Raw genomic sequence first — 12,484 nt, forward strand, 5'->3', positions numbered from 1 at the left:
CGAAATAATTTTCTAGCTTGTCAAAGTTGGTGTAAATGACTTGAGGGTGTCCTACAGGATAGTCTTTTTTAGACTGCACTGTGGGATAGAGACTGGTGAAGTCGTAGTAAAATATTTTTTCATCACAAGCAGTCTTGTGGTACAGCTTTAGAGCATTTGTGCGACCGCCAAAAAGGGCGTCTCGGGGATTCAGGCGTTCTGGCTTTCTGTATGTATGCATGAAAGCCACAACTGCAGGGTCTGTCTGCTTCAAGGCAGCCCATTCACACTCCCACATCACTATTACGCTCACACTGTGTTGTGATCTCAGTGCATCAACTTTGTCACAAAACATGCGATGCAGCAGTCCATAGGATGCTTTGCTGACAGGATTAACTTCACTCTCGGGGTAGCATTTAACACAACCGTGGTGAAAACATCCTGCAAATTCATAAGCTGTATTACTTGTGGGGTCAAAACCGTCCACAAAATACGGTCCAACCCTCTGTTCGCCTCCTCTGAGAGCATGTTTTACCACTTTGTTGGTGGTGTGGGACACATATTGAAGCCATTCAATAGAGACGTTAGAAAACGTCTTGTTCTGCTCAACGTATGCCCCTTCATACGTGAGAGCGAGCGCGTCTCTAGGCAGAAACAGCGTTTTATACACACCCATACTAAATGCAGCCAGGGTGGTATACATGAATGGATCAACTTGAGTACAACCCAGTAGCGTGTCACGATAAATGATGCATGCTTTACGCAGGACATCAACATCGTTAACACAGTAACGCCTGAGTTCAGCCTGAAAATCAAAGGGATTCTGTGAGGCAACCTGGTACCATTCCATGAATCGCACCTTATCGCTTTCAGACATGTGCTCATAGCCGTAGAAGGAGGGGTCTGGGTACGGGCCCACATAACGCTCATTATCCCTCGTATTAAACCTGTGTGGGAAATGGCCCTTCTGCAGGTCTTGAAAACCTAAAGCAGAGGGTATTTTGGCAAGGCCCATGGGCAAAAAGCTGAACGAATCAATCCACCGCTGGTCATAGTCCCTGTCATGCATTAAAATCACACGGCTGCCGCTCATTATGACACTAGGTGTTATGCTCTGTCTGACAAAGTACTCGAGGAGTATGTAGTTATCAAAGCCAGATGCATTATGTGCTATGAAAGTGTACCCACGAAACCTTGGGCGTCTGTAATGCTGCACAAACGCCTCCACACACTTTAATGTATTAAATGTGAACTTATTGCCCTTCAGATCAGACGCACACACAAAGTTAGCCTCGTGTTTACCGTTGTGGTACCGCGTCTCAAAATCATATAAAATGTATTTATCGTTAGGCTTCTGTTTTTCAACAGGCTGTATGAAACACTGATGGTCGGAGTCTCCTGCTAATTTAGGTTCGCGGCAGTGCTCGCATCTAGGCTGCGCACATTTGTGTGGCAATTTCTTGGATTCTCTATATGTGGTGCCACAGTGCATGCAATGTTTCATATTATCACAGGGGATCATGTTGTGTTTTAATTCAGGTAATTTGTGTTGTTGGTAACAGTGTTGTGATTTGCAGATGCGGTTACAGTCGCTGCATTTCACTGTGGGTCCCCTGTGATGTTGACAGAGTGTGTAACATGTGTTACATCTATGTTTACAGCTGTGCTGTAATGGTGTATTATATATACTGTAACAGAAATTACACACATAGGATCCCCCCAAAAAAGCGGTCGGGTTTAAAATCAGGTGGTAATGTTGATTATGGAGATACATCATCAACGTGTTAGGGTTTGGCTCTTCATGTGTGTAAAAACATTCCAGGCGTTTACGCCCTTCTGTGTGGTAATAGATTACAATCTTAATGTTGAAGTGCTTCTCAAATTTACCGACATCAGAGAATGATACTTGCTGTGTGTCGCATAGACCTACTTCAGCATGCATCTGTTTAGCTGTAGCAAGTTTTTCATGCTCAGAGGATGATGAGTTTAATGAATGTGCTATGCATAGGGAGAAGCACAAATTGTTGTTTGTGTTGTTTGGTGTGTATAAATGTCTGCCTTTCTTTGAGAGAATCTCATCATAAGGTATGTGCGCCAGTCTTAAGCGAGACCCGCCACTGCTGTTCTGAGCTACCGTGACAATAAACTCTAATTCATCATCACCGATAGATTCATCATTACTCTGCATAACTTGTGCAATTTGATCGAGAAACAGCTCCGGATCATACCGATCATCAGCGTTTAAAACAGCCTGAACATCTGAAGCCAGCGAGGGGCCACGCAGGACCACGTTTAGAACACTGCCCTGTTGGGATCCCGCCACAGCTCTGTCTATCACATTGGCTAAGCACTCGCGCACTCGCGCCGGCACTTGTTCTGGATGATCGAGACTTATACCCCTAAAATCAAGGCGTTCACGCAATTCGCGAGCATTAAAATTAGGTATCTCTCTAATGTGTGACTGAGAGCGGCTGCCGGACCCAGACTGCACAACGGGCTCAATAACAACTGCACTAGCTGCAGCAGAGGTGACCCGGCTAGATTGTGCATCAGACGCAAAATCACCAGCAGCACAAGCTATATGGTTAGCATCAGTAACAGCAACGGCCCGAGCAACACCAGCTGTACTATCACTATTATTAGCAACAATAGCCCCATCAGCAATAGCAGACGTAGGAACAGTCTGACAAGGATGTGTATCGGATGAGGCTGATGCAGGCACCCTATTAAGTCTAGCTATAATATCGTCTAATTTTTTATCTGTTTCTTCAGCCCACTGCATAAAAGTCTCTAAGTCAAAACATCTAACAGGAGTGGAGGTTCCGTTATTATGTTTAAATAATTTATTTGGAGGGTCCATGGTCTGGATTTTAAAAGTCAGGGACTTGAAATTTTGCTGCAGATGTTGTCTAATGTACTACACACTTTGTTTATGAGTTTGGTAAACTGTTGCCTTTGTACCTGTGCTTCTTGGTGGTATTGATTGAGTCTAGCTTCAATCAAACATAATTTATCAGCTATTGAAGCTATTGAAGCTATATGACTTTGTTCAGCAGGCTGAGCGTCTGGAAGCTTTATGTAAGCATCATACGCCGCTGATATTTGAGAGTCTGTTATGCCGTCTTCTTCGAAATCTATGTGTGAATCAACGCTATTTCTGACACATTCTGGGGTGGTGGGTATATGAACTAGATCAAAATCTGACATGCTGTACTCAAAAACATCAGAGAAATCGCGTGGTAGCCACTCACTCGGGGGTGTTGCAGGTTCGCTGATGAAGATCGGTTCTGACTCTCCACTGTTGCACAAAGCTCCAGGTTTTTGTTGTTCTGGGAGGTCGATACTGCTTAAACATTCCAAAAACGTCTGGAATCGTATGGTGTCCTGATCATTATGAGGAGGGGTGCTGTTCTGCAGTCTGTGAAGATAGATAGACATGTGTTAAAACATATTATACATGTACCCATTTCAAACTGAATAAGCGTGTCTCCCTCTCTATCTCTTTTTATCTAATTTATATATGCCTATGCTTACCTTGTAGTGTGCGTTATTCGGGATGGTCCTGCTTCTCCACACACCCGGTTCTCTGGCGTGGCTCTGTAGGTGTAAAACGGTCAGTTTAGAACATTTGTAATTGTTTAAACCCCTTTAAAAAAAAATACACAACTATACATCCCGTTGTATACACACCTGATGTAAGGTAGGTCTCTGTGGTAGCGGTGTCTGAATGTTTTCCTGCTCAGTTTGTTAACCCTGGAACAAACAAAAACGTTATTACATAATTTAAAACAATCGCTAGTTTAAAACATACATACGTTTAAAAATCCAGTAATGCTGTACACACCTTGTGCCTGTTAGAGAACTAGTTCCAGCTGTAAAAGCGCCCGTTTCTAAAGAAAAGGGTCCTGGGCCGTTCTCCCGAACTCCTAAAAATTAAGCTTTTGTTTTAGGAAAAAAAGATAGTTTGAATATCCTATAATATGTTAACATAACACTTTTTAAAAATCCAATAATAGGTTTTGTTTTACTTACCGTTTACGATGTCCATGTTATAAAGAACGATGTTAGTGTTGATGATCGCAAAGAAAATGGTGTGCTCTGCAGCGAATCTTGAGGCGTAAATGGCTCAGGGTATCGGGCTCTGAGCGTGTTTTTTATATAGGGTGGGTGTTTCCAAAAAGAAAGGTATGTCTCCAATCAATTTAAATGAGGCCCTACAGGGCTTTTGTCTTCTCAAGGAATTACAAAGGAGCCGATACTTCAGACAATAGGCGGGGTCCCCACCCGACTGGTATCACCTGCCCCCATTTACCTTGTCGAGGAATTACAAAAAGAGCCAATACTGGCCACTTTAAACAATAGGCTGGACCCTTGTTCGCATGGTACTCTCAACAACTAAGTGATACCCAGCGGTGGGCTTTTACAATCCTGAACAAATTCAAACAATTAGCCAGCTGTTGAAAAGTTGGAGCGGGTCTGGGCGACTGGTTTTAGAAGTATCACTGTAGCGTTTATTTTCTAAAGGGCTGAATGTTATTTGCGACTATCTGTTGTGTTAAAAACTACTCTGAAACCATGAAACCACTTACAGAAGAAATGGCCCGTTTGATCCGTTTTTAAATAAATAAAATGCTTGCATCGGTGCATGGTGTGACACCAGAATCACAAAATGAGTGTATTTAAAAGACGATTAGTTTGAAAAGAGCGATACTGGCTGCTTTGGGGGAAAAGGTGACATTGTGTGCAGCGTGTTTTAGAAGTATCACTGTAGCGTTTATTTTCTAAAGGGCTGAATGTTATTTGCGACTATCTGTTGTGTTAAAAACTACTCTGAAACCATGAAACCCCTTACAGAAGAAATGGCCCGTTTGATCCGTTTTTAAATAAAATAATCGCATCAACCCTGGAAAGAAACCCCAGTAGATGTGTAAAAACTAGTTAAATTAAAACTAGGGGTTTGATTAAATGAAACGCTTGTGAACATGCTGACATCACCCATTCAGAAGAAATTCCCATTTGTGCCGTTTATAAAATAAAATGCATGCCTCACCGCAAGCTGAGACATTGTCAGATTTAGAAAATTAGTGTGATTAAAACACTATTACCAACACTTTTGACTAGAGCACACCCTCTTTGTTAAGGCGCACTGTGAACCAAAACAGCTTCCACTCCGCCAAGAATGAAACAAGATGTCTCCAATCAATTTAAATGAGACCCTACAGGGCTTTTGTCTTCTCAAGGAATTACAAAGGAGCCGATACTTCAGACAATAGGCTGGGTCACCACCCGACTGGTACCAACTGCCCCATTTACCTTGTCGAGGAATTACAAAAAGAGCCAATACTGGCCACTTTAAACAATAGGTTGGGCCCTTGTTCGCATGGTACTCTCAACAACTAAGTGATACCCGCAGTGGGCTTTTACAATCCTGAACAAATTCAAACAATTAGCCAGCTGTTGAAAAGTTGGAGCGGGTCTGGGCGACTGGTTTTAGAAGTATCACTGTAGCGTTTATTTTCTAAAGGGCTGATGAAAAGAGCGATACTGGCTGCTTATAGCATTTATTTTCTAAAGGACTGAATGCTATTTGTAACATTTACTGTGTTAAAAACTAGCTGGCTGGCTTTGTCTCACTCTTAGTTCAACATTCCGAAATCCCGATTTTTAAATAAAATGATCGCATCAACCCTGGAAAGAAACCCCAGTAGATGTGTAAAAACTAGTTAAATTAAAACTAGGGGTTTGATTAAATGAAACGCTTGTGAACATGCTGACATCACCCATTCAGAAGAAATTCCCATTTGTGCCATTTATAAAATAAAATGCATGCCTCACTGCAAGCTGAGACATTGTCAGATTTAGAAAATTAGTGTGATTAAAACACTATTACCAACACTTTTGACTAGAGCACACCCTCTTTGTTAAGGCGCACTGTGAACCAAAACAGCTTCCACTCCGCCAAGAATGAAACAAGAAACAAAGAATTGCTTTTAAGAACACATGCATAACTGAATGTTGCGATACACCTAAGTGAAAAAATAGTTTAATTAAAAACCCTATGGTTTGATTAAATTAAAACCCCGTTAAAAACACATAAACTCATATAACCCCTCTGATACCCTGTGGTATTTCAACACCTGAACACGCATGCGCACACACACACACGAAACTGGTCAAATCGGTTTGGCTGGCCGCCATCTTGGACTAGTGCCATCGAATTACTGAACGCGCATGCGCACACGCACGAAACCGGTCAAACCGGTTCTCAAACCGGTTTGGTTGGCCGCCATCTTGGATAGGTGCCATCGTTCAGTTGGCCGCCATCTTGGATAGGTGCCATCGTATTACTACTGACGGTGCATAGCTTTGTGCATCTCAGCAGAAGACTAGGAAGAAACTGTTTGTTTAACAAGGAGGTCGTATTCACTGAAAGCGACTGACACTAAAAGTCACTACAAAAAGGAGACTTTCATGCAGTTTTTACACTAATATCATTTTGTTGCCCTCAAAATTTTTTATAATATAATACTGGTTAATTAGAGATATTTAGAAGAAGGCCACATTAGTAGTTGTGCTGAACTATAACCACTTGCTTTATATTTTAAGAATAGAGATCGTAGTCGGGGATCGAATAAAGCGGTATTAAGCTTTTGATTTCTCTTGGCAAGAAAGTTTATTTCTCAATATGTCAAACTATTTCTTTAACCTTGGCCTGAGGGAAAACAGACTGAATGCCGCTGTGTTGAGCACTGGTCTCCCATTCCACACTAGTTAAATTTTCAGTTTCAGATATAGAAAACGCGACACTGGAAGGTTCTTAAAGTGACATTTAACACTCTCCAGAGTCTGGTGAGTCTCAGGATGAGGACCATGACCTTAACAAGGCGTCTATCAGAGGACTCGAACTGCAAGACCAGGAGGAGGAAACTCAACCAAGAAGCAGCTAGACATTCTTTGACATTACAAAGGTGCTGCTGACATGGTGTGCCACGTGAGACAACACCATGCAGCCCGTTTCTGATAAGTCACATGTCTTCCTCTGCTGAAAGGACAAGTGCCAGCAGGGGCACTGGGTCTTGGCGGAGGGGGGGCTGTTACAGAAGCCACCGTGAGTCATCATCCTCTTGAGGTTACCACATGGTGAGGGAAGATGGATTTAGTCTCAGCACTGCCATGGTCTACCACAGGAAAAAGCTGGCAGTACTTACAGTCTAGCTCCAGCATGAGGATCCATAGCAAAGAATGTTCAGCTGATAATGTCACTTCTGGCTGGGTTGTGCCAAAGCCCTTTAACATCTCTGTTTCCACCAGCTGCGCGACTGATGAAAGGTGAATAATGTAACAGTGTTATCAAGGACAGCCTCCATAAGGTTGCATGGAGTCATCTTGATTAGTGATGTAAATTCATTTAGTGTAATTAGATGAAGAGATGACGATCCAAACCTGGAAAACTCAATACTCCATCTCAAGGTGAACAGTTATGTAATACACCTTTCATGCTTTGACTGTCAGTAATTAAACCACAAAGCCTCAAAGACTTTATCTTCACACATAAAAAAGCTGTTGGGAAAACACTGTTTTTAATCATATTTCATTTTTCACCCTTAATTTTACAGGCATCCTCATATACAAAAATGCACAGGCTTCTCGCTTCCTCACGGACAATAACCATAGTGTTATGTTTTTTTTCTTTCTTTTTTTATACTGTATCCAGGCCAATACAGGGAAGATTAGAATTTCCTTTCTAGCGCTCAAAGCTACAAAAAATACATATAAAAAATTAAACACCTTTCTTTCCTTAAACAGTGCCCCAGTTACATCATCATGTTTTTTTAAAGTTGATATTGTGAGCTTGTCAGGAAACAGGCATGCAGCAATCCTAGACCAAAATCATCACTTGTAAGATATCGATCACACCCCAAAAAACCTGTTTTACGTTGTCACATAATGTTCGCATTCTCATTTGATGTCATGTTTGCATAAAAATATTCCTAACACTGCCTTTAAATTGGATTTATGAAATCCCTGGCTCTATTGTTGCTTGTACATATTTAAACTGGTTTGGTACATACTCACCGTGACTGCACTAGATATGACTCCACATATCCACTCATTCTGATACAAAGTGAGTCAGCTGGAGCGTCCACTCCAGGCTACCTTGTTAGGCATGTCTCTAACATCCACCATCTCAATGTATCTCCTAATTAGCACCCGATGAGCACACTGCACATCTAAGCAGAGATCCGTTCTGTCTTCTGACATCTACTTTCTCCCCCTTCGGCTCCCTTTGTCTGCTCACCATGTTGTAAGTACTGAACGTAAGAGAGCTCAGCTCAATATAATGTGTTGGAAGATAAAGGAAGTGACTCCCTGCCATGCCAAATCTATCCAGAACGCTATTACGGTGCCATGGCAACAGATGAAGACGTGCAGGCCTCTTTGGATGGGGGCACCGCTGGTTCACTCGTCTTCTCTGTTAGACTGACTGGCAGGAAAGCTCCACAGGGCTGCTATGGCAACAGACTGATCATATGCAGAGTGGGGCTGTTGGCTGCCACGGCAACATAGGGGCCAAGTCATCGGTTTGCCTCTGAGTTACAGGAAATTAGATTGCTTTTGATGGGTCCCAAGGATTTTTGTCATAAAATGTGAAAAAAAACATAAGTGTGTGTGTGTGTGTGTGTGTGTGTGTGTGTGTGTGTGTGTGTGTGTGTGTGTGTGTCAGGGGTGAAAAGGATTAAATATGGCAGCACAAAGCAAGTACAGTAAGTACAAAAAAACCTGCAATTTGTGCAATAGCCACTGGTGGCCACCTCCAAATGTCAACTAATACCTATGGAATGCTATAGTTAGGTGCTCTGCTTTAAAGTACACATTTAAATGGTCACAGCCTCTGAAGCGAATATCCCAGTTAATGGCCACTGAATTTTTTTTCTCTTCTTTTCTTTCCCCTCACCCCCAACTGGTCAGGGCAGATGGCTGCCCCTCCCTGAGCCTGGCTCTTCCACAGGTTTCTTCTTGTTAAAAGGCAGTTTTTCCTTTCCACTGTTGCTAAGTGCTTGTCTATAGGGGGTCATCTGAGTTTTGGGGTTTTCTTTCTATTTCACATTCTTTACCCTACAGTATAAAGTGCCTTTTCATACAAATAGGTCCCTTCTGGCTTTCGAAAAAATTGTTGCACAAATATTATTCACAAAAAGTGGAAAAGTGGAGAAAAGATAATGAGCGCACCAATCTGACACGCTTTGCGCTTTTCTTTTTTATAGCTTAACACCCACAGGGAAAGAGTCTGGGGTGTTCTGGATTCCTCCATGAATTACCATCTCACTATTGTGAAGATTTTTCCAGGCCCCATTGATCCCAGGTGCTATGTTATTGGGGGATTTTGCCCCTGTGCTCATGTGTTTAATGTCAGTTTAGAATACATATCCTTCTGGGAGTTGTTGAGACGTATTTTGTCAAACTTGAGAAGGCATTTAACTGCATCCCTTGGGGTATCCTATGGCTGTATCGCGGTGTCTGGCCTGGTTTGTATTGCCAGCAATAAGTTGGACTCATTCTCAGTGGGTGCTGGACTTTGGCAGGGCTGCCCTTTGTTACTGATTCTGTTCATAAATTTTATGGACAGCATTTCTAGGCAAAGCCAAGTGGCTCTCACCTTGGTGGCCTCAAGCTCTCGTCTCTGCTTTTTGCAGATGACGTACTTTTATGGCTTGAGCAGGTGGTGGCTTCTAGCTTACACTAGAGTGATTTGCAGCTGAGTGAGAATTGGTGGGAAAGAGAATTAGCATCTCAAGGTCAATGGACATGATTTTTGGCTGGAAAAGGTCAGTGTGACCACTCTGGGTCAGGGTTCAGTCGCTGCCCCCAAGTGGAGGAATTTAGGTATCTCGAGGTCTTGTATGCTTGAAAATCTGGGATCACAAACCAGTGGGTGCTGCTGCAACATTGCTGCTTGTTGGAACTACAACAAAAGAGCAAAAAAAAAAAAAAAAAGAAATATGCCAGCCTTACAACAAACTATGGTATTCACTTGTGGGTTGACACTAAGCTTGAAGCTTTTAAAATATGTAGTCTGAAGCTACTGAAATATGCATGATGAGTCTATGCCCAGGAACACTGCTTCCCAAACCTTTCCTCATCTAACCAGCTCAGCTAACCAAGAATATTAAAGTACCAGCAGACTCCGATGGCTGACAGTGCAATCACATCAAACTGTCAGAGTAATTGGAACAGTGTCACGAGAGCGGAGACATCTTACTCTCCCCTTTCTGCCCTCCATCTGCATGAAAATGGAGGAAATATGAGATATGGATTTGTCTCAGATGTGAGAGCTCAACAGGGGTGCTCTTTTTGTTTGCTGAGCTGCTCCACTGATTGATTGCTCGCTCCACTTTGGAAAACACTGGGCTGCAATCAAAAGCAAATACAATGAAGACAGTTCAAAACAGCTGCTACACGATTTTCCAAAGGAGAACAAGGAAGGATTAGGAATTTCAACATCATGTATTTTTAGATTTTGTTCAGTTCATACCTGAAGGCCTCTCTGTTGCAGTCACTTCAAACACGTAGAACGGAAAGTCAAGAGGGGATAAGTTAAGCGGTTGTCCTGTTCTGCACTCCCGGAGATTTACGGTCCGGTTTCTGCAATTATTCGCTGTAGTGAAGCAAAGGAGGGGGCGTGGATGATAAAGCGATGAAGGCAGCAAGAGAAAAAAAAAGAGAATAATCTCGTCCCCGGAGATATAAACAGGCTGTTGTGCTCCAGTTGCTTTAGCTACCCTTTGACCTGTATGTGACTCTGCACTTGTGCTGCATATGTGTGTGTGGATGTGTGTGGATGTGCACGCACGTGTGCAAAACTCTGCAGTAGCGCATGTGGGACTGCATGTGCAGGGTTACTTGGATGAAATTCAGTGAGCATCTCGATTATAAGAAAGTACACCACTTAATTTTTTATAGGCAATTGCAGTGTGATTAATTATTCATGGGGTTATTCATTACACTGTTGCATCAGCACAGATGAGACTGGGTGTGAGATAATATGCTAACAAATTCAGTAAGCGTAATTCTAAATCTATATGCCATTTATATCCTCCTTTTCATCTATTGCACATATGCAGAAATGCTGAATCATTAGTGTCAACATCCAAACATCGTAATTTTTTTTAATTCTTTTTTTTAATTTAATAAGCAAACATCGTCAAAATTAAACAAATGACTTTCTATTCAGTTTTGTTTAACTGCCAAAGTTGTTTCAAAGAAATATAATGTTTGAAATGAAGCAAAAATGAGGTTTAAAGGTCATTTCACAAACAGAGTGAAGACTTCCCTCCATTAGCTGCTCTTGAACTTCACTGATGATGTGCGGCTGACAGCATATGCTGCTCTACATCGCCATCTCTTGGATAAGTGCTGCCATGACAAGCAGGCCTACATGGCTGCAGCTGCAACCTTGATTTTGAATCCAGGTTTAGAAAATGTAAAAATTATGTGATATTTGGGTTAAAGATACATTTTTTACTCATAACTTCTTATTCGTTTATGTTCTTTAGTGGTGGTTTGATTCTTTCTAGATGTTTCTTGATATTTTAAGTGTACTTTTGCCTCCCTTTGTGTTTGTTTTGCATCACTCTGTGCACCTATTGCGTCTTTTTGTGCCTTTCTTTCACTTTTCTACAAGGCAAATATGTTCTTTGTGGTGATTTGGAGTCATTAGATCACAACTACTACATCTCTTTGGTGCTTTGTGTTTCTTTGAATCTTTATTTGATTTTCTGTAGTTGTTCTACATCTCATTGCAGTTATTTTGATAGTTTTCAAGTTGCATTTCTGTAATTATGTGGTTTTGATCATTTTATAGTTTTTTTTTAATATATATCTTGCTTTTTTTTTTTTTTTTTAGTGTTTCTGATGCTTTGAGTAATAGTTTGGCATCTTTTTCTGTCTGTACACTTTATAAATCTCTTTCTGGAGATTTTGCTTCTCTTGCTTATTTTTTTGATAGATTTTTGAGTGCTAATACTCACTGATACTGTACTGTACTGATAGTCACTAGAGTCCCATTGGTTGTTTTGACTCGTGTGTGTGTGTGTGCGCATTCATGAACTTTGCCAAGATAATCTACCTATCTCTTATTTTGGATTTCCATTCATTTCTGTGGCCACAAATGGTCCTGACCACTGTTGCTTAAATTGCTGGACAGATTACTTCCCATGTTCACGTTTCCATATGTTGTGCCTTTGCCTCTGGACATTAGCTCGGGAAGCATCTGGTGTTGACTCCCTCAGCAGCTCCACTCGTATACAGGCTCAGCAGCAGGAGCAGCCCAGAGTCTCTTCCCTCTTCCTCCCTTCCTCACTCTAGCTCGTCAGCTCCCCCGTCTCCATGGATAAACACAGGAATAATTCACCAGCACTCTTGCAGTGAAATATGAAACCATCTCTGGTGCCACAGTGCCTGCAGGCCCAGACCAGCTGGAACATTCTGTAAGAGGAAAAGATGA

At 41.9% G+C, this 12,484-nt stretch overlaps 1 protein-coding gene across 1 annotated transcript in view; it reads right to left on the minus strand.

Moving 5' to 3' along the window:
• The window catches only part of tmem200cb (transmembrane protein 200C, genome duplicate b), a 36,574-nt gene extending 26,019 nt beyond the window's left edge, over positions 1 to 10,555 (minus strand). The window contains exon 1 of the mRNA XM_085255140.1: positions 10,514 to 10,555. The gene's annotated coding sequence lies outside the window, so the exon portion shown is untranslated. The remainder of the gene's footprint in view (positions 1 to 10,513) is intronic.
• Positions 10,556 to 12,484: the final 1,929 nt, after the last annotated feature.

This window comes from Mchenga conophoros, linkage group LG18, assembly GCF_057382185.1.
Source record: "Mchenga conophoros isolate Kocher_MC1m ecotype Shallow Benthic linkage group LG18, M_conophoros_male_GT1.1, whole genome shotgun sequence".
NCBI classification, from domain to species: Eukaryota; Metazoa; Chordata; class Actinopteri; order Cichliformes; family Cichlidae; genus Mchenga; species Mchenga conophoros.